Source organism: Triticum dicoccoides, chromosome 6A, assembly GCF_002162155.2.
Source record: "Triticum dicoccoides isolate Atlit2015 ecotype Zavitan chromosome 6A, WEW_v2.0, whole genome shotgun sequence".
In the NCBI taxonomy this organism is placed as follows: domain Eukaryota; kingdom Viridiplantae; phylum Streptophyta; class Magnoliopsida; order Poales; family Poaceae; genus Triticum; species Triticum dicoccoides.
This window is the reverse complement of record NC_041390.1, coordinates 593,492,086-593,515,452: the sequence shown is the minus strand read 5'-3', so window position 1 is coordinate 593,515,452 and position 23,367 is coordinate 593,492,086. Positions and strand designations below refer to the sequence as shown.

At 44.5% G+C, this 23,367-nt stretch overlaps 1 long non-coding RNA gene and 1 pseudogene across 1 annotated transcript; one reads left to right on the top strand and one right to left on the bottom strand.

The window, feature by feature from the left end:
• The first annotated feature begins 18,002 nt into the window (after positions 1-18,002).
• Positions 18,003-23,367, top strand: part of LOC119318236 — a 16,862-nt pseudogene continuing 11,497 nt past the window's right edge.
• On the bottom strand, positions 19,792-21,045 carry LOC119318237. The gene is made up of 3 exons (XR_005154022.1): positions 20,523-21,045; positions 20,264-20,348; positions 19,792-19,842 (listed from the first exon to the last, which is right to left on the bottom strand). It is a non-coding gene; the product is annotated as an uncharacterized LOC119318237 (long non-coding RNA).

The window sequence follows — 23,367 nt, the reverse complement described above, 5'->3', positions numbered from 1 at the left end:
AACAGGCAATTGCTGGAGTACCCAGGTGCCTCAATCCACCCAGATGTGTGTTAAAGTTGCCACCTTAAGTAAACCATTAATTATCAAACTCACATCTGTCATGAATACTCTCAAAACCCAAACCACGTCTACGAGCATAGCATGGCAATATAAGCATAACGTAACAGTAACTCCCAAGGTTTGAATGTAGGGCAATAAGTTCCTACCTCATCAAATACTTCCCAATACCCACATGTTACCAATCCTACTCATGCAATGTTTGAGGGTGAAACTAATGCATAAAAACTGGGTATAAAAGGGATATGATCAAAGTCTGAACTTGCCTGCAATGTTGATGAAGATGATTCGCACTCAAAACTCTTGGTAGTTCTACTCGTCACACTCCGGTCAATCTATCGTAAGCAAGCAATAGAACCACACATAAGCAATCACTCAACAGATCAGAAAGAACGAAGAAGACGATTCGGAAAACTTCAAAACCAAGCAAATAACTCTTGCAACATAAAATAATTTCTAACAGTACCAAAATTATGTGAATTCGGCCTTATTAGAAAGTTTAGGTCAAGAGCTTCGATTTGCAAAAAGAATGAACTCAAACGGAGCTACGAAACTCAAGTTATGATCAAACGAAGTTTGAATCTAAATCTGATCTAATTCAAATTTTAAAATTTCAAAAATATGTTTGAGTTGGATTACTGGATAGAGGAGATCATAACGAAGAAGTGGGCATTGGTTTCGTTTGATTTAAACTAACGAGTAAAAAGATGTGGTCATTTGAAGAAGAAGGACTAATCTGTAAGAAAGATAATTACATCTAGGTCCCTGGTTGAAATTAAAACAGAAAAAGAAAAACCTATCTAACAAATGTTCGCTACAGAGACTATCCTAGCAAAAACTGATCGTTACAAATCTAAACTAGTGAGCGTTCGCTATATAATTAAACCTAGTAATAAACCAACTAAACCGAACTAAAAGAAAAACCGGACGGGGCGGTTTTACCGGTTCAAAGAAAAATACCGGTGGGGGCGGCGATGAACTCTGGCGATGGCGGGATGCGGTGCGGCGAGGCAACTACGTGGCGCGGGGAGGAGGCGCGGTGGTGCGGGCGGCAAACGGCGGCGCGACGCGAGTGGAGTACGACGGTGGCGTGGGCAGAGTGCGGCGGCGGCGTCGCAAGCAGTGCGGCAAGCGGCGGCGCGAGGCGGCGGATCTTGCTGGCGGCGACGAGGCGCGAGATGCAAGGCGAGGCGAGGGGAGAGGAGGCCGGGGCGGCAACTTATATAGGTGGGCGGGGCGGCGCGTTGCGTGGAGGAGGGGGCAAGGCGGCGGTGGCCTGGACAGAGTCCTGGTCGGACTCGGCGGTGGCGCGGGATCGCTCGGGACTCTGTCCTAAGCTCGGAGACGAGCGGCGCGGCTGGGCTGGGCCGGATGCTGGGCTTCGGCCGAGTTGGCCCGGTCTGGCTAAGAAGATTTTTTTTAGTAAAACATTTTGTCAGACAAATAAAAATAGAAAAGAACAAATATATTATTTAGGCATATAATATATCAAAATTTTCAGAAAAAGATTTTCTACAGCATGAACATTTTTATAATACCAAATAAAATCCACACAAATTCAGATAATTGAAAGAGTGCTACTGGTCTAATAAAATCCACCAAAAATCATTTTAACAAAATACCAAAATGATTTCAAATTAATTTCTCTCCAATTCTCTGATGTAGGGAATCATGTTATCCTATTTTCCATATATTTTATTTTTGGAGAAAAAATAATTTGAATAAAACTCAAATAATTCCAAATTGAAAATAATTTCCAAAAGGACTTCAAATTTTGATCCTTTTAAACTCCCAACTCATATTTCATATAATTTGAAGAAGTCATTTTATCTTCTCTCATGAAAATCATTGAGTTGCTTGAAGTTTCTGATTTAAAAATATTTCCAAGTGAAATTCAAATCTTTTCAAAACCCTTTTCATTTAATTAAATGGAAGAAGTCATGTCATCTTCTTTCGAGGGTTTTGTATTTGAAAAGAATTTGAATTCACGGAGATCAAAATGCAAAAGGTGAAAGTTTGGGAAAGTCCTTTTATTCCCTCTCATTTAACTTTCAAAAGGTTTCGAATTTCACTCAATCAATCACACAACAATCAAACAATCAATCTATCTATCTATTTATTATAACATTCCAAAATTTAGAATTTTGGGATGTTACATTGGACCACCTTTCTTGATTGCATTGGGTCGATGAAGACTAGATGATTGCTCCCCCATACTCCACTATGGGTGAGCCACTCTTCGGCACATATTCACAAGTCCATTGACACCACAATGGACGGCAAGCATCAAGAACTTGATCTCTTCGTGATGCTCCACTTGAACTTGCGCACGGAATTCTTGATGACGATCACCACTTGATGTCATCCTCTCCATTGGTTGAGTGATATCTTCCTCTTGACGCAAGCCCATGAACACATACCTAACCCCACAAAGAGCTCTCACGAAGACTATGGGTTAGTACACAAAGTGTAATGGACAATGCTTATCATACCATGGGATCACTTGATCCCTCTCGGTACATCTTCTACGCTTTGTGTTTTGATCAACTTGATTCACTCTTGACTTTGTCTTGGTCAACCGTGAACCTTTCCAACTCTCTTCATTTGGATGATGCCTTGAAGGTAAGCATGAATGATCACACAATCTTCTTCTTCAAGACATGCTTGCAATAAGCTCAACTCTCACATGATCAATCTTTGGATAATTCCTTAATAACACCTTTGTCAACACATAAACTCCTTGAAGCCAACACATGGACTTCAAGAAGTGCCTATGGACAAATCCTTCAAATATAACTCAATGCAACCATTAGTCCATAGTGATTGTCATCAATTACCAAAACCACACATGGGGACACCGCATGTCCTTTCAGCCACGTCTGGTAGGGCGTCCCAGACCGCACGCTCCATGAGGTGCTGGAGTACCTCGAGGGCGGCAATAACCCGCCGCTGGCATACCCTGCCACGGCGGCCGTCCTGCTGTTGGGGAACGCAGTAATTTCAAAAAAATTCCTACGCACACGCAAGATCATGGTGACACATAGCAACGAGAGGGGAGAGTGTCGTCCACGTACCCTTGTAGACCATAAGCGGAAGCGTTTATGAGAACACGGTTGATGTAGTCGTATGTCTGCATGATCCGACCGATCCAAGTACCGAACGTACGGCACCTCCGAGTTCAACACATGTTCAGCTCGGCGACGTCCCATGAACTCCGATCCAGCAGAGCTTCGAGGGAGAGTTCCGTCAGCACGACGGAGTGATGACGGTGATGATGATTCTACCGACACAGGGCTTCGCCTAAGCACCACTACGATATGACCGAGGTGGATTATGGTGGAGTGGGGCACCGCACATGGCTAAAGGATCAAATGATCAACTTATGTCTCTTGGGTGCCCCCTGCCCCCGTATATAAAGGAGCAGCAAGGGGGAGGCCGGCCGGCCCTAGCAGGGCGTGCCAAGAGGAGGAGTCCTCCTCCTAGTGGGAGTAGGACTCCCCTTTCCTAGTCCCACTAGGAAGGGGAAGAAAGGAGTGGGAGAGGGGGAAAGGCAAGGGGGGGGGGGCGCCCCCCCTTTCCTTGTCCTATTCGGACTCAAGGGGAGGGGGCGCGCGGCCTGCCCTGGCCGGTACCCCTCTCTCTCCACTAGGGCCCAACAAGGCCCATTAAACCCCTGGGGGGTTCTGGTAATCCCCCCAGCACTCCGGTAAAATCCCAATTTCACTCAGAACTATTCTAATGTCCAAATATAGGCTTCCAATATATCAATTTTTATGTCCTGACTATTTCAAGACACCTCGTAATGTCCGTGATCATATCCGGGACTCCAAACTACCTTCGGTACATCAAAACACATAAACTCATATTACCTGACGTCACCGAACTTTAAGCGTGCGGACCCTACGGGTTCGAGAACTATGTAGACATGACCGAGACTCGTCTCCAGTCAATAACCAATAACGGAACCTGGATCCTCATATTGGTTCGTACATATTCTATGAAGATCTTTATCGGTCAAACCGCATAACAACATATGTTGTTCCCTTTGTCATCGGTATGTTACTTGCCCGAGATTCGATCGTCGGTATCTCAATACCTAGTTCAATCTCGTTACCGACAAGTCTCTTTACTCGTTCCATAATGCTACATCCCGTAACTAACTCATTAGCTACATTGCTTGCAAGGATTATTGTGATGTGCATTACCGAGAGGGCCCAGAGATACCTCTCCGACAATCAGAGTGACAAATCCTAATCTCGATCTATGCCAACTCAACAAGTACCATCGGAGACACCTGTGGAGAACCTTTATAATCACCCAGTTACGTTGTGACATTTGGTAGCACACAAAGTGTTCCTCCTGTACTCGGGAGTTGCATAATCTCATAGTCATAGGAACATGTATAAGTCATGAAGAAAGCAATAGCAACAAACTAAACGATCATCGTGCTAAGCTAACGGATGGGTCAAGTAAATCACATCATTCTCTAATGATGTGATCCTCTTAATCAAATGACAACTCATATCTATGGTTAGGAAACATAACCATCATTGATTCAACAAACTAGTCAAGTAGAGGCAAACTAGTGACACTCTGTTTGTCTATGTATTCACACATGTACTAAGTTTCCGGTTAATACAATTCTAGCATGAATAATAAACATTTATCATGATATAAGGAAATATAAATAACAACTTTATTATTGCCTCTAGGGCATATTTCCTTCAGTCTCCCACTTATAGTAGAGTCAATAATCTAGATTACACAGTAATGATTCTAACACCCATGGAGTCTTGGTGCTGATCATGTTTTTCTCGTGAGAGAGGCTTAGTCAACGGGTCTGCAACATTCAGATCCGTATGTATCTTGCAAATCTCTATGTCTCCCTCCTTGACTTGATCGCGGATGGAATTGAAGCGTCTCTTGATGTGCTTGGTTCTTTTGTGAAATCTGGATTCCTTTACCAAGGCAATTGCACCAGTATTGTCACAAAAGATTTTCATTGGACCCGATGCACTAGGTATGACACCTAGATCGGATATGAACTCCTTCATCCATACTCCTTCATTTGCTGCTTCCGAAGCAGCTATGTACTCCGCTTCACACGTAGATCCCGCCACGACACTTTGCTTAGAACTGCACCAACTGACAGCTCCACCGTTCAATAAAAACACGTATCCGGTTTGTGACTTAGAGTCATCCGCATCAGTGTCAAAGTTTGCATCGACGTAACCATTTACGACGAGCTCTTTGTCACCTCCATAAATGAGAAACATATCCTTAGTCCTTTTCAGGTATTTCAGGATGTTCTTGACCGTTGTCCAGTGATCCACTCCTGGATTAGTTTGGTACCTCCCTGCTAAACTAATAGCAAGGCAGACATCAGGTCTGGTACACAACATTGCATACATGATAGAGCCTATGGCTGAAGCATAGGGAACATCTTTCATTTTCTCTCTATCTTCTACAATGGTCGGGCATTGAGTCCGACTCAACTTCACACCTTGTAACATAGGCAACAACCCTTTCTTTGCTTGATCCATTTTGAACTTTTTCAAAACTTTATCAAGGTATGTGCTTTGTAAAAGTCCAATTAAACGTCTTGATCTATCTCTATAGATCTTGATGCCCAATATATAAGCAGCTTCACCGAGGTCTTTCATTGAAAAACTCTTATTCAAGTATCCTTTTAGGCTATCCAGAAATTCTATATCATTTCCAATCGACAATATGTCATCCACATATAATATTAGAAATGCTACAGAGCTCCCACTCACTTTCTTGTAAATACAGGTGTATCCAAAAGTCTGTATAAAACCATATGCTTTGATCATACTATCAAAACGTTTATTCCAACTCCGAGATGCTTGCACCAGTCCATAGATGGATCGCTAGAGCTTGCACACTTTGTTAGCATCCTTTTGATCGATAAAACCTTCTGGTTGCATCATATACAACTCTTCTTTAAGGTATCCATTAAGGAATGCAGTTTTGACATCCATTTGCCAAATTTCATAATCATAAAATGCGGCAATTGCTAACATGATTCGGACGGACTTAAGCATCGCTATGGGTGAGAAAGTCTCATCGTAGTCAACTCCTTGAACTTGTCGAAAACCTTTCGCAACAAGTCGAGCTTTGTAGACAGTAACATTACCGTCAGCGTCAGTCTTCTTTTTGAAGATCCATTTATTCTCGATGGCTTGCCGATCATCGGGCAAGTCAACCAAAGTCCACACTTTGTTCTCATACATGGATCCCATCTCAGATTTCATGGCCTCAAGCCATTTTGCGGAATCTAGGCTCATCATCGCTTCCTCATAGTTCGTAGGTTTGTCATGGTCTAGTAACATAACCTCCAGAACAGGATTACTGTACTACTCTGGTGCAAATCTTACTCTGGTTGACCTACGAGGTTCGGTAGTAACTTTATCTAAAGTTACCTGATCTTCATCATTAGCTTCCTCACTAATTGGTGTAGGAGTCACAGGAACAGATTTCTGTGATGAACTACTTTCCAATAAGGGAGCAGGTACATTTACCTCATCAAGTTCTACTTTCCTCCCACTCACTTCTTTCGAGGGAAACTCCTTCTCTAGAAAGGATCCATTCTTAGCAACGAATGTCTTGCTTTCGGATCTGTGATAGAAGGTGTACCCAACAGTCTCCTTTGGGTATCCTATGAAGACACATTTCTCCGATTTGGGTTCAAGCTTATCAGGTTGAAGCTTTTTTACATAAGCATCACAGCCCCAAACTTTAAGAAACGTTTGGTTTCTTGCCAAACCACAGTTCATAAGGCGTCGTCTCAACAGATTTAGATGGTGCCCTATTTAACGTGAATGCAGCCGTCTCTAAAGCATAACCCCAAAACGATAGCGGTAAATCAGTAAGAGACATCGTAGATCGCACCATATCTAGTAAAGTACGATCACGACGTTCGGACACACCATTACGCCGTGGTGTTCTGGGTGGCATGAGTTGCGAAACTATTCCGCGTTGTTTCAAATGAAGACCAAACTCGTAACTCAAATATTCTCCTCCACGATCAGATCGTAGAAACTTTATTTTCTTGTTACGATGATTTTCCACTTCACTATGAATTTTTTTGAACTTTTCAAATGTTTCACACTTTTGTTTCATCAAGTAGTTATACTCATATCTACTCAAATCATCTGTGAAGGTGAGAAAATAACAATACCCGCCGCGAGCCTCAACATTCATCGGACCACATACATCAATATGTATGATTTCCAACAAATCTGTTGCTCGCTCCATAGTTCCGAAGAACGACGTTTTAGTCATCCTGCCCATGAGGCATGGTTCGCAAGTACCAAGTGATTCATAATCAAGTGATTCCAAAAGTCCATCAGAATGGAGTTTCTTCATGCGCTTTACACCAATATGACCTAAACGGTAGTGCCACAAATAAGTTGCACTATCATTATCAACTCTGCATCTTTTGGCTTCAATATTATGAATATGTGTATCACTACTATCGAGATTCATCAAAAATAGACCACTCTTCAAGGGTGCATGACCATAAAAGATATTACTCATATAAATAGAACAACCATTATTCTCAGATTTAAATGAATAACCGTCTTGCATCAAACAAGATCCAGATATAATGTTCATGCTCAATGTTGGCACCAAATAACAATTATTCAGGTCTAAAATTAATCCCGAAGGTAGATGTAGAGGTAGCGTGCCGACTGCGATCACATCGACTTTGGAACCATTTCCCATGCGCATCGTCACCTCGTCCTTAGCCAATCTTCGGTTAATCCGTAGTCCCTATTTCGAGTTGCAAATATTAGCAACAGAACCAATATCAAATACCCAGGTGCTACTGCGAGCATTAGTAAGGTACACATCAATAACATGTATATCACATATACCTTTGTTCATCTTGCCATCCTTCTTATCCGCCAAATACTTGGGGCAGTTTCGTTTTCAGTGACTAGTCCCTTTGCAGTAGAAGCACTTAGTCTCAGGTTTAGGTCCGGACTTGGGCTTCTTCACTTGAACAGCAACTTGCTTGCCGTTCTTCTTGAAGTTCCCCTTCTTCCCTTTACCTTTTTTCTTGAAACTGGTGGTCTTGTTGACCATCAACACTTGATGCTCCTTCTTGATTTCTACCTCCACAGCCTTTAGCATCGCGAAGAGCTCGATAATTGTCTTATCCATCCCTTGCATATTATAGTTCATCACGAAGCTCTTGTAGCTTGGTGGCAGTGATTCAAGAATTCTGTCAATGACACTATCATCCGGAAGATTAACTCCCAGTTGAATCAAGTGATTGTTATACCCAGACATTTTGAGTATATGCTCACTGACAGAACTATTCTCTTCCATATTGCAGCTATAGAACTTATTGGAGACTTCATATCTCTCAATCCGGGCATTTGCTTGAAATATTAACGTCAACTCCTGGAACATCTCATATGCTCCATGACATTCAAAACATCGTTGAAGTCCCGGTTCTAAGCCGTAAAGCATGGCACACCGAACTATCGAGTAGTCATCAGCTTTGCTCTGCCAGACGTTCATAACATCTGGCGTTGCTCCTGCAGCGGGTTTGGCACCTAGCGGTGCTTTCAGGACGTAATTCTTCTGTGCAGCAATGAGGATAATCCTCAAGTTACGGACCCAGTCTGTGTAATTGCTACCATCATCTTTCAACTTTGCTTTCTCAAGGAACGCATTAAAATTCAACAGAACAACAGCACGGGCCATCTATCTACAACAACATAGACATGCTAAATACTATCAGGTATTAAGTTCATGATAAATCAAAGTTCAATTAATCATATTACTTAAGAACTCCCAGTTAGATAGACATCCCTCTAATCATATAAGTGATCACGTGATCCATATCAACTAAACCATGTCTGGTCATCATGTGAGATGGAGTAGTTTTCAATGGTGAACATCACTATGTTGATCATATCTACTATATGATTCACACTCGACCTTTCGGTCTCAGTGTTCCGAGGCCATATTTGCATATGTTAGGCTCGTCAAGTTTAACCCGAGTATTATGCGTGTGCAAAACTGGCTTGCATCCGTTGTATGTGAACGTAGAGCTTATCACACCCGATCATCATGTGGTGTCTCGGCACGACGAACTTTCGCAACGGTGCATACTCAGGGAGAACACTTATACCTTGAAATTTAGTGAGAGATCATCTTATAATGCTACCGTCGATCTAAGCAAAATAAGATGCATAAAAGATAAACATCACATGCAATCAATATAAGTGATATGATATGGCCATCATCATCTTGTGCTTGTGAACTCCATCTTCAAAGCACCGTCATGATCACCATTGTCACCGGCTTGACACCTTAATATCCATCGAAACATCATTGTCGCCACGCCAACTATTGCCTCCATGACTATCGCTACCGCTTAGTGATAAAGTAAATCAATTACATGGCGATTGCATTTCATACAATAAAGCGACAATCATATGTCTCCTGCCAGTTGCCGATAACTGTGTTACAAAACATGATCATCTCATACAATAAAATTTAGCATCATGTCTCACATCACAACATGCCCTGCAAAAACAAGTTAGACGTCCTCTACTTTGTTGTTGCAAGTTTTACGTGGCTGCTACGGGCTAAGCAAGAACCGTTCTTAGCTACGCATCAAAAACCACAACGCGGTATAGTGATTGCTTTTTGATCTTCAGAAAGAACCCTGTTCATTGAATCCGATTCAACTAAAGCTGGAGAAACAGACACCCACTAGCCACTTGTGTGCGAAGCACGTCGGTAGAACCAGTCTTACGTAAGCGTACGCGTAATGTCGGTCTGGGCCGCTTCATCCAACAATGTCGCTGAATCAAGAATCAACTAGTGACGGCAAGCGATATGTATATACACACGCCCACAACTGCTTTGTGTTCTACTCATGCATATAACATCTATGCATAAACCTGACTTGGATGCCACTGTTGGGGAACGCAGTAATTTCAAAAAAAATCCTATGCACACGCAAGATCATGGTGATGCATAGCAACGAGAGGGGAGAGTGTCATCCACTTACCCTCGTAGACCGTAAGCGGAAGCGTTTATGAGAACGCGGTTGATGTAGTCGTACGTCTTCACGATCCGACCGATCCAAGTACCGAACGTACGGCACCTTCGAGGTCAGCACACGTTCAGCTCGGCAACGTCCCATGAACTCCGATCCAGCAGAGCTTCGAGGGAGAGTTCCGTCAGCACGATGGCATGATGACGGTGATGATGATGCTACCAACGCAGGGCTTCCCTAAGCACCGCTACGATATGACCGAGGTGGACTATGATGGAGGGTGGCACCGCACATGGCTAAAAGATCAACTGATCAACTTGTGTCTCTTGGGGTGCCCCTGCCCCCGTATATAAAGGAGCAAGGGGGAGGCGGCCGGCCCTAGCAGGGCGCGCCAAGAGGAGGAGTCCTCCTCCTAGTGGGAGTAGGACTCCCCTTTCCTAGTCCCACTAGGAGGGGGAAGAAAGGAGTGGGAGAGGGGGAAAGGCAAGGGGGGAGCCGCCTTCCTTTCCTTGTCCTATTCGGACTCAAGGGGAGGGGGCGCGCGGGCTGCCCTGGCCGGTACCTCTCTCTCTCCACTAGGGCCCAACAAGGCCCATTAAACCCCCGGGGGGTTCCGGTAATCCCCCCGGCACTCCGGTAAAATCCCAATTTCACTCGGAACTATTCTGATGTCCAAATATAGGCTTCCAATATATCAATTTTTATGTCTCGACTATTTCAAGACTCCTCGTAATGTCCGTGATCATATCCGGGACTCCAAACTACCTTCGGTACATCAAAACACATAAACCCATATTACTGATCGTCACCGAACTTTAAGCGTGCGGACCCTACGGGTTCGAGAACTATGTAGACATGACCGAGACTCGTCTCCAGTCAATAAGCAATAACGGAACCTGGATCCTCATATTGGTTCGTACATATTCTACGAAGATCTTTATCGGTCAAACCGCATAACAACATACGTTGTTCCCTTTGTCATCAGTATGTTACTTGCCCGAGATTCGATCGTCGGTATCTCAATACCTAGTTCAATCTTGTTACCGGCAAGTCTCTTTACTCGTTCCATAATGCTACATCCCGTAACTAACTCATTAGCTACATTGCTTGCAAGGCTTATTGTGATGTGCATTACCGAGAGGGCCCAGAGATACCTCTCCGACAATCGGAGTGACAAATCCTAATCTCGATCTATGCCAACTCAACAAGTACCATCGGAGACACATGTAGAGAACCTTTATAATCACCCAGTTACGTTGTGATGTTTGGTAGCACACAAAGTGTTCCTCCGGTACTCGGGAGTTGCATAATCTCATAGTCATAGGAACACGTATAAGTCATGAAGAAAGCAATAGCAACAAACTAAACGATCATCGTGCTAAGCTAATGGATGGGTCAAGTCAATGACATCATTCTCTAATGATGTGATCCCGTTAATCAAATGACAACTCATGTCTATGGTTAGGAAACATAACCATCATTGATTCAACGAGCTAGTCAAGTAGAGGCAAACTAGTGACACTCTGTTTGTCTATGTATTCACACATGTACTAAGTTTCCGGTTAATACAATTCTAGCATGAATAATAGACATTTATCATGATATAAGGAAATATAAATAACAACTTTATTATTGCCTCTAGAGCATATTTCCTTCACCCCCTCGCCGGAGCGCCGGGCCGTGGGCGCCCAGGAGGTTCGGCTCCTTCTCTTCCTCCTCGTCCTCCCGCTCTTCCTCCCACTCTTCCGGCTCGACGGCGTTGTTCGGCGTCAAGGCCGAGCCCGCCACGGAGACACTGCTCGGCCGGCGCACCCGCTGTGCCGGCATCGTCATCAACGAGGGTGGCAGGCGCGCCTCCTCCTCGGCTCCTCCGCGCTTCGTCAAGCCAAAGACAGAGCCGGGGCACGCCGCCATGAAGACGGAGCCGGGGCTCGCCGTCATGAAGATGGAGCCCAGGCTCGCCGGCGGCGTCAAGGAGGAGTAGCTCGACGACGCGGCGGCCCTCAAATGGGCGCGCGATGACTGGGCGCAGCTGGAGTTGGAGCGCCAGCACGCCACCTACGAGCGGTTTGAAGTCGGCGCCGTGGCCGGGATGAGGGAGGCGTAGTCGTCCTCGACGATAGCGACGACGACGACGCGCCGCCACCACCACCGGTCCGCCTTGGAGACACCGGGCAGGGGTCCAGCAGGGGCGGCCGCGCCGTCAAGAAGGAGAGGGCCGACGATGACGAGGAGGACGACGTCGACTTCGCCGCATTCAGCGACTTCTTTGCCCCATAGATGTCTTTTTTTAAAATAATTTATGTAACGCCGAACATGTTAAATATTAATGTCAAGTTTGCCGAATTTAACCGAATTTAGCTGAACCTTGCCGAATTCAGATTTTTTTAAATAAAAAAACCACGTCTGGGGCGACACTAGGGCGAACGGCTAGGAACCCGCTCGCCCCGGCGCCGATTTTAGCGCCGACTCGTCCTCAAAAGTGCGTAAAATCGCCGCCCGGGGGGCCAACGGCTGGAGATGCTGTAAGGCACAGTACACGCCCTTCCGGCGGCTACCAAAGCAATTATAAACGCAGACCTACGGGCAGGAAGTCTCTGTCCGGTCGTCCACTTTGTCGCCTCCCTCACTCGAACTCCTCGGCCTCGCCGACTCTTCAGTCCCGCCCTCACCACCTTGATCACATCGGCAAATTTGACAATTTTGACCTCGGGACGAAATCAATTCACAGAATGAACTGCCCGCGAAACTATTTCACAGCACTGCCCCTTTTGTGTAGCGTCCGCCACGCAGGCGCCACACACTATGGTGCAACGCCCAGCTCTGGGGCGTTGCACGTCAGTCCACCATGGCAGCCCTTGGGTCCGCACCCAGCAGTGCAGCGCCTCCGAGCTAGGCGCCACACATGTAATGTGCAGCGCCTAGCGTTCAGGCGCTGCATTGTGACTTATCCAGCGGCTTGGCCCCCCTCCCCCACTCCCCCCACCCCACACACCCCAACCCGAGCTTTGCCCCCTCTCCCACTCTCTCCCCCTCTCAAATCCTCTCCTAAAACTTGCAAATTTGAAGAATTTGTCCGTGGATTTCGAAGTCAAACCCTCTCTCAAGGTAATCTTCTCCGATCCCCTTGTTTTGATCCAAGTAATGCTAGTTTGGGGAAACCCTAGTTTTGTTTGGATCTAGAGATTTGCATGGAGATGTGAGATCTTTGTTTGCCAATTTCCTATGATTTGGCTTTGTTAGTATGTTAGGGTTATTCTTATGGGTGTTCTTATATTGGTGCTAGGGTTATGGTTAGGGTTAGGGTTATTGTTAGGGTTATGGTTAGGGTTAGGGTTATTGTTAGGGTTATGGTTAGGGTTAGGGTTATGGTTAGGGTTAGGGTTGTTGTTTGATATATATTTTAGGGTTTGTATTCCGTGTTAATCCTTAAATTAGTACTCATGGAAGCAATGTTACGTTGTGTTGTTTGAATTCTTATAGGGATGGGAAGAACATGTGTGTTTGTTCATCATGGGGACAAAGACGCCTTCTTGAAAGGCAATATTGAACCGGACCCGGATGAGCTTGACATGGTGTTTGATAGTAGTCCTAGCTATGCGGAGCTCTTGTAACAAGTGAGGAAAGATTTGAATTGGATGGACCCTAGTGATATCATTGAGTTGGAGGGAAGGCATAATGTAGGTTTTGGAATACACATCCGTTGGAAGACAATGCGTGTCAACTCGGAGCAACGTTGGGTTGCATACAAGGAAACGGTGGCCGATTCACTTGACAAGGCTCTTGAGTTATTTGCAACGAAGAAGGTTGATTCAAATTTGCATTTGGACTTGAACCGGAAACCCTCCCCTTTGGTTGCTAGTAGCCCCCCACCCTTGAAGCGAGATGAAATTGTTGAACCTCTTTTGACCCAAGAAGTGAGGCCAACATTGAGCCCGTTTACAAATAACCAAGATAAGCTTTGCAAGAGGACCCTAGCACTGAGGCGTTGCACCCCTGGGATGAGCTAAGCAGAGAGCAAACAAAGTGTTTGCAACCTACAGCCGCTGCAGTGCCTAGCTTGGAGGCGCCACACTGAGCAGTGCAACGCCCAGGTGCTAGGCGTTGCACTATACAGTGTGACGCCTCCAGGCTAGGCGCTGCAGCGGCTGTAGCTTGCAAACTTGGTCATTTTCAGGCACATTGCAACATTTCCTAGAATAAGCAATCAGAAACTTTAAGTTCACATTTCACAGTTGAACATTATTAAGACAACAAGTGCAACATAGAGGATCAAGTTCAACATTGCTAAGACAACCACTCCAAGTTCAACATAACTAAGACATACAAAGAGGATCAAGTTCAGCATAGAGCTACCACAACTCCAAGTTCACCGACATAACAAGTTCCACGTTACTACAAGCTACCACCACTTCAAGTTCAACATTACAAATAGAGGACGATGGATGGTTCCTAGGAAGAGCTAGTTACAAATAGAGCTAGTTCCTTGAGCGCTTTTTGGCTGCTCCCCCCTCTTGCTGGCTAACTTCTTCACCTTCCTAGGAAGAGAAACACGCTCCCGCTCCGGCTCCAGTTCCTCCATGTCATCGACATCGTCATCCAAATAGTCATCCAAAGCCGCCATCCGCGAGGTGCCGACCATCCTTTTGCCTCTTTGGGTGAAGTCTTCAGGTGTGTACTTGTTAATTCCCGTCCTAGGCTTTAACCTGTATGCAGACCTAACCTGGTATGTCCCCAAGGTCATATCATCAGCAACCTATGCATCAACAAAAGATATGGAAAGACCGTGTGTGAGGATATAGTTAGCAATGCATCAACAATTGGATATATATGGTCATGCCATACCTCTTGGGTGACCACACCCACATCCTCATCCTCCAAATGATCACCATGGCTCTGCCCCGAAGCGGGATCTGATGGTGTCGCCGACCTAGACCATTCTGGTGATACATACTCCGGGTCACGACAACCGAAAAGGTTTGATAGCCGCCTTAACTTTTGGCCCTGGCGCTGCAACATGTACAAGTGAATGAGACATCGAACGTAGCAACACATGTTAAGTGCTAGTTTGAAGGAGATGTGAACCTTGATGAATGCTCAAAGTGCACCTTCTCCATCGCTTTTGCCAGTCGGGGTTGTTTCAAGAATAGTCTCGGTCTCATCAGCTGCTTTCTTGATCTGGGCACGCTATGAACAGAAATGGTATTAATGTGTTAGGCAAGCGAAGATGTGAATAGTGTGAATGAAAAGCAAAGAGGGCAAATACCACAAAGTTCATCATTGGAGCTTAAGGGATCACTGAGTTGCCTTTCCTGACTAATGCGTTGTACTGGTGCTGGGCTACCTCATCAAAAACAGTGGGTTCTTCCAAAATCTCCTCAGCATACGCCGGTTTGCATACCTCCACATGGGTACTTGCAAGAAACCATGTGAGATAGTTGTTGAACGCTACAGGGCAGTGCTCACGAAGCTGGACTCCTTTTCCAGCCCTAGCTTGCTCCACACTAAGCGCAAACTATACGACATACTTTCTATGATGCTTGTCCCAATCCTTAATCTTCCCCTGCCTTTTCCTATCCAACCTGCAAGTTAGAAACATAATATTAGTAGCATCGAAACCGCCGAGAAGCTGTTAAGTGCTCAAGGTTAATTATATCTTACGCGTGTAGCAACTTGTCCGTGTCCTCCCACTCCGGCGGATGTGCCTGGAACAAACCAAACTGACGGCGCACTCGATGTGGGAGGTGGAGCTCAACCGCCCAGTTGCATATGAGTGGGCACCGCATACGCCAGAGATCCCTATCCCTAGTGCACATCGGATTCAGCCCGAACTCTAAAGGGTTACCAAAACTGTCTCCTGTTCCATACAGCTCCCATATCACCTGCAAAATGGGATAGAATGCAAAATTGATATCGACTTGCAATAGAAGCATCATGATCACTTATGCAATGTCAATTCACCTGCTCAGGCGTGATCGCGTCAAGATCGCTCTGGTACAACTTGTACATGACCGAGGGATCATCTGTCGTCTCATTTAACACATCCCACTTGTAAGCCCAAGTGGGTCGCCGTAGTGGGTCGCCTTTGTCGTCCCAATCATCGTACTTCACGGTCTTCGGACGTCCAATCGGCAAACGCTCCCAGCTCCATATGGAAAGTGCAAGCAAACAACCACCAATACCTCCAGATGACCTACAACAGGCTTCGTCCAACTGCACATAAAAGAGAACATGGTTTAATTAAGAGCAAGATCGCATTCATAATGTAGCAATGAAGTGAAAAGGAAACAACTTCATACATGTCTATACAAGTAAGCTAGTGTCGCCGAACCCCAACTCCAATTGCTATCGAAGACGGTCAACGCCTTCAGCCACATCCATGAAGCATTCTTGCCTGTGCCATCAGCAAACATAGTCCTGGATATCACGTACCACATGTAGACACGAGCATATGTCTTGACCGTGTCCTCATCAGCTTCCGGTGGGCAAGTACCAAAGTGCTCAGTAATCCACGTGAAAGTAGCACCGACTGCGACTCTTTCCTTCTTCTTGTCTTTTGCTGCTAGTTCCGGAGGCTCCGGAGGAACCATACCGATAAGAGCATGCATCTGCGCGCGCCACCCATCAGAATCGGTGTTCATACATAGAGGATTCCCATCGATAGGAAGACCGGTGATCATAGCAATATCCTGGAGCGTCACAGTCATCTCCCCGGTCCGAAGATGGAAACTATATGTCTCCGGCCGCCAATGATCAATAAGCGCGGTGAGTGCTGGAGCATTGTTGGGTGGCGTCGACCGTTTGACCATATGAATGAAAGGGAGAAGTCCTGTCTCCCTTACATACGGTGTGTATCGCTCATCATAGAGCATCCACCCAAGGGTGACCCCGTGAGAACGAAGCTTCAAAGGTGCAAGCTCCTACAAACAAACAATTCATAACATTACATACGGGGCATTTGTGTTTGAAATAAATACGAAATTCATAAAACAGGCCACTTTCATTATTACCCGCTGCTCCACCGCCATAGCGTACGACCGGTGTTGTTTGTCCCAGTGATCATCGAGAAGCCAAACCATCCTAACAATTTTGAACGAAAGCTTTCTTGTCAACACGATTATCTTTTGAATACAAATAAACTAAAGTACGCCTACTAGATGCAACCATACCAATCTATGTATCCAACCATATCAAATCAAACAAAACTAATAAACTAGGGTTCCACAAATAACTAGGCCTACTTCATACAAATAACTTTTCCATAAACTATGCCTACTTCATACAAATAACTCTTCCATAAACTAAACTAGAGTTTCACAAATTAAACAAACAAGGGTTGTAATACATGCAAAGTTCTAATACATGCAAGATTCAAATCTAATCTAATCAAACAAGGATTCCCCAAATCTTCAAAATATCATATTTTTTATGGATAGAAAGAAGGGGATCGGTGAAGAAATGCACAGACCAAATCGTCGGATCTGAAGGATTTGGGAGAGGGGATTGAGAGGGGGAGAGGAGGAAGCCGCCGGCGCCACTGCTTCTATAACTTGCAACTGAACGAATGGGGTGGGGTGGGGGGAGGGGGGAGCGGGCGGCTAGCATCTAAGTCACAGTGCAGCGCCCGAACGCTAGGCGCTGCACATTACATATGTGGCGCCTAGCACGGAGGCGTTACACTGCTGGGTGCGAACCCAGGGGCTGCCACGGTGGACTGGAGTGCAACGCCCCGAGCTAGGCGCTGCACCGTAGGGTGTGGCGCCGTCGTGGCGGGCGCTACACAAAAAATTTAGAGGTGTGAAATAGTTTCACGAACAGTTCATTTCGTGAATTGATTTCGCCGAGAGGTCAAAATTGTCAAATTTGCCGATCACATCCCACCGCAGACTCAGAGGAGACCAGCCACCCGCTGTCTCGCCGCCGGATTCTGCTGCTGATCGAGTTGGCGCACTTGCTTCGAGCGGCCGGCCTCTTCCTGGCCGGCGTAGCTTGGCTGACTGGCGCCGCGCTGAGGCAGACGGAGGACGAGATGGCGCACGGCAGGCAGCGGATCGTGAGGTGAGCCTTGGGAGCTAGCTCTTCGGTCTGTTTGCTTTTTTGCTTCCGCGCGAGCTTCGGGCATGGGAGAGTTCGACAGGATAACTCTGATTCGTATTATTATTAGTCTATATATACTAGCAAAAGAGCCCGTGCGTTGCAACGGGAGAAAAATCCCCGAAAATCAGGCTCTCTTTTCTTAGTGAAAAATTCATTCATGGTCAATGCTAATGTGTGTTTCCAGGCAGGTGCATGATGTTCAGATCATAAGATGTTTCATAACGTAAAACACAAAGGTCATTGCTAGCAATTTTAATTACAAAAACTAACTTCTTTTAGGATTTGTATTGTGTTTTCAGGGATTAGAAGTATATGAAAATAACTATATTAGCATACATATGTATTGGCTGAGCAAGTAACAAAAAATAAGGGAAAGAGTTTAGTCCACATGTGTATGTTTATGCACAAAAATCTGGGAAAGTTCTTGTCATAACGCAGGCATAACAACATGAGTTTTGTACCAACATGCGTGTGTAATAACATTCAGAATGCATGAAAAAAATGAATAGCTACAACAGTTAGGCCACAAAATTCACTCAAACTGAATAAAGCTACATTCGAGAGCAAATAAAGTACTATCGAGCTCCTCAATTGACCTCTCCAATAGCTTGACTTCTTCATCCTTCTCTTTTCATCTGCTATCTGTAGGAGTACAAAAGAAGGGTTCTAAAGAAGAAAAACGGAAGTAGTATTAAGAGGAGAAAACATTAATCAAATAGGCAGATGAACACCTGACTGGCTGGCGTCCATAGCAATTACTTCCCTTTATTTTGCCACCGCCAAAGCATCTCTAGCTTTTCTCTCAGAGGGACACCTTGGTAGCTTTTCTCTCAGAGGGACACCTTGGAGTCACATTATTGCTTCTCTTCTGAGAGCTTGGAGAAGTTATTTTGCAAATTTGGAAGCAAGCCGTTCCTTTCATCGTCAAGTAAATTTCTCAGCTCAATCAACACTTCCTCCAATATTGGAGTGGAATTACTATTATGGGCTAACTACTATTTCATAGAGTAATCAATCCGTTCAATAGGACTGAGCTGAGGTGGCAAATCAATGTTCTCCACAGAAACTGGATTCGGTTTGCAGACAACACTTGCTGACTACTCCTCCAACACCTAAATCTTTTCTTTACTCTTTATAATTTAAGGATGTAAAAGATTAATAAATTTAAACTCACTGGATTGGATGGATGGAGTGTCTAGCTAGTAGGATTAAACAATTGGTCCTTTACTGGTTGATTAATTAGTGAATCAAACATTTTTCTGAATCTTTGTTTAAATGGATGTGCATGATTAATCAGTTAACACTCACAGTGAGGGAGGACATCATGATGGAGAGGGCGCAACCTACTTGACCAGCAAGCCCCACGCCTTCCGTAGCCTGGACGCATAGCTGGGCAAACACTACTGGCCCGTCGGCGCCCAGAGGATGGCGGTGCTCGTAGGATGGAGCAGCAGGTGAGCGCGTCGTGGGGAGGCTGACAGAGCGCGTCGACGCCCTGGCTGGGCGCCCCCAGGCCCGCTGGATCAGGAGGCCGTCCTCCTCCTTTCTGCCGCTGTAATAGCCATTAAATTTGATTGTAGCATCATTGTTGCTTCACGAAACACCTTTCCAATCCCAGAAGACCGGCATTGCTCATGTCAGACCTGCACAAAGGTTATAGACGTCTCAGATTATATTGAATTCACTGCCTATTTAATTCTCAAAATTTTGTCTCAACAAATAGAAAAGGGAAGTAAGTATAGCAGGACAATTTCCAATTAATGGCACTTAAAACAAAGATACTCCACCCAAATGTAGTAATAAAATACCATGAAATCAATATGATTTGTCAGCTGGTTTGCTTGCCATGATTCTTTTCTTCTAATTCATGTACCTTGTCAAGTAGTGCATAACTGAACATGTACAAAACCCTACGGTCTCCCAAGTTACTCAACGAATGACTAATCGATACAGACTGGAAACAAAATCAAGTTGAATGCTTTGTCCATTGGTTCTCAAATAGTGAAAGATCGGCAGGAGTGACTGATAGACCTTGGGTGAAAATATGAAAAAAGAGGATCATACCAGTAGCTATTATCAAACATCATCTAGCTCTCCATGATTGCCCACAATGTGCATCATAGTTTTTTTCTGTTGACGACTTGAAGTACTAAAATTGTTGAAAGAATTCAAGATTAGTGTAGCCGAATTCACTTACAGATGCAAGAAATCTAGCTTGATGAAAGTGTGGACATAACATAAAAAATTTGAACTGGATATTTGAGTTAAATTTAATGAATATTTCATATAGAGGAGAGAATTTTAAGGATACAGAGTTATCTACCTGATGAGTAGCAGTAAGAACTACCGGTGACAAAGTTGAATGTCATCGAGGAAATAAACAGCTTCATGGCCAGACCACCACAGATTTCCTCGGGGCAGCCTCATATATAGAAACAACCACCTATATCTTTCAAATAACTGGAACACCTCCTGCTCTACTAAATCAACCATCAAGTCATAAAATCATGCACTCGGAATATCCATGCTAGGTTGCTGTTTGGTCATAAATTGGAAACTAAGATTGCAACTATGCCTCATGTAGCGGCTGGCACGCTCGCTCCCCGCGGGAGAAAACCACTTGGATGCACTGAGCATGCACGTAATGGCGCTGCATAGTCTGCATTGCTGCTAACTTAGGACTTGGAAACTCAGACCAATACTTGGAGAGATACACAAAGAGGAGCCCTTGATTGGGTCGTATCTGCTTGAGAAGTATATGCACAGGACAATCTGACCAACTTAGTCATGGGCCGCTCCAATGTACAAAGCAGAGCACACAACTCTGTCTTCAATCTCACAATGTCGTGAACCTCGACCGACGGACATTGGTGATGCCATCGGTGGCGGCGACGGTGTGGTGTACCGTTAACTGGTGAACGCCGCGCCAACCATTGTTTCCCGGAACACCTTCAACACTGCAGGACACCGGACAAAACGACCGAGGCGAAACAACAAACAGGTGTCGCGCACAAAGCCACGAACACATAACCAAACAGGCACTCACCATAGGCAAACTTCTTGACCTGCTTGGTGGTGCAGCTGATGATGCCTTGAGCTCTATAATGGTAGTGCATAAATGTAGAGACACAAATGTTAGGCATAAATTGGTTGGCCTTTCATCTATCAACAACTGATAAATTCAGGCCACTTGCAAGTTGTAAACATACAGGCAGAGGCGCATAAACTGGACTTCCGAGTTTCTTTTCTGCTTCTTCTTTGTAAGGCTAAACTCCATTTTCTAGATGAGCAAAGGATGTACAGGTTTTCAGCCACAGTTGATAATCCTTTAAACATGTTTTGTTTTACAGAACAGAAAAATGACCAAGATATCCTGGGAACTTGATGGTGTGTTTTGTTACTATAGAATAGTAGTACGAAAAAAGAAGGATCAAGATGTTTTCGTGATGAAGTCATACTTTCTGTTGCTGCACATAGAGCTCTAGTAGAGAATTGGCGTTGGCAACAAATCACATTGACATTATATCCTTCATCGGGTTTTTGTTTTGATCCTGCAATTCTTGCTCCTGCAGCTCACTTGGCCAGCCGTTAAATGAATAATAGTAACAGAGGGTGCATGCTATCTAGGGTCAGAATTAATTGAAGGTCCTGGTTCATCGTTAGTAAAGAATAGTAGCATAAGGAGTATGCTATTTAGGGTGAGGATTAGATGAAGTTCCTGATTCATCATTACTTTACTTTTGAGGTCAAACTCGAAATACCTCATCAAGTAATAATATATTTTTGCAAAAATATATGGCTTTTGGATAAGGCAGGCACAACCACTGGCATCTCCGTCATATATCTCTTAACCTAACTATAGAAAAATGTCTTTAAAAGTTCTCATACATCCTAAGTCCTAACTGCAGTGGGTACATCACTATTTAGATGCTCTGAAGTAAGGAGGTGTTCACAAGGAGAATTCAAAACCAATACATCTTCTTGACCTGAAGCACTATTTGTATAACGAAAATGTTCTAAAACTGCTGAACCTGAGCTTATCTAACAAGTATTAAACATTCAACTTTTCTACATGCTTGACCTGGTATGCTTGAGGGAAACAAAAAAAGAAGTTTTTTTTTTTGCGGGTACAAAAAAAAGTTTAACCTTACGTAAAGATACAATTAAAGGGTGATTCATTGATGGAGTAATCAGATAATGCAAAAATCAATAGTAATAATAAGAAAGAGTTCCAGTAATCACTAATAAATACTCCCTCCGTAAACTAATATAAGAGTGTTTAGATCACTAAAATAGTGATCTAAACGCTCTTATATTAGTTTACAGAGGGAGTATATTATAAAAACCTAAGGTAATGATGATGGAAGCTATGGTTGCACGCACACACTTAAAGATCATGGTGAAGAATAAAGCCCAAAACTCATGCTCTTTTCAAATTACAATTCTAAGTAAATTCTGAAACATAACAGAACTGCTACTTCAAGGTTGCTAATGTTCTGATCAGCCATAGTTGAGTCTTGAGAACAACATGATTTATCAACCAAAAGTAGGAATTTTCAGGTTTAGAGGGCACAATACATACATTATGTTGAAATTGAATCAGTAGAAAGAATTGGTAAACTGAAGTGCAATCAAATGAACACGTATGCACATTGGTAAACTGGAGTGAAATCAAATGAACACGTATACACATTGGTAAACTGTAAATTGGTACGCACTGCAAGCGCAATACATTTTTTGTGTGAAACTGAAACTACACCCTTCAGAGAAGAAGATTCAGAATAGCACAAAACCACATACGTGAGACGTTTATGAGCTCGGCTTCAGCAACAATCAGGCCTTCCTTGCCTCCATCTTGTAAGGTTAGCAATAATTCACAAGGTTATCCTAACACGTCTCCAAATCGAAATTTTTACAAATCTGCACAATCAAGGAAAAATTGGGTATATAGTGCGGATCTGGGAGCAAGCACCTGGTACTTGGGGACATTGAGACGGGAGAGCTGGTGGTGCCGCCAATTTCCAGCGACGGGAGCTGAGAGGAAGCAGGCCCGGAGCAGCAGCCCGCAACGGGATGATGGGGGAGCACCTCGAGGGCGTGGCCGACTTAAGAGCGGTGGACGCAGAGGAGGAGGGGGGAGAGGAGTTGGGGGATGGTGCGGCGCCGGC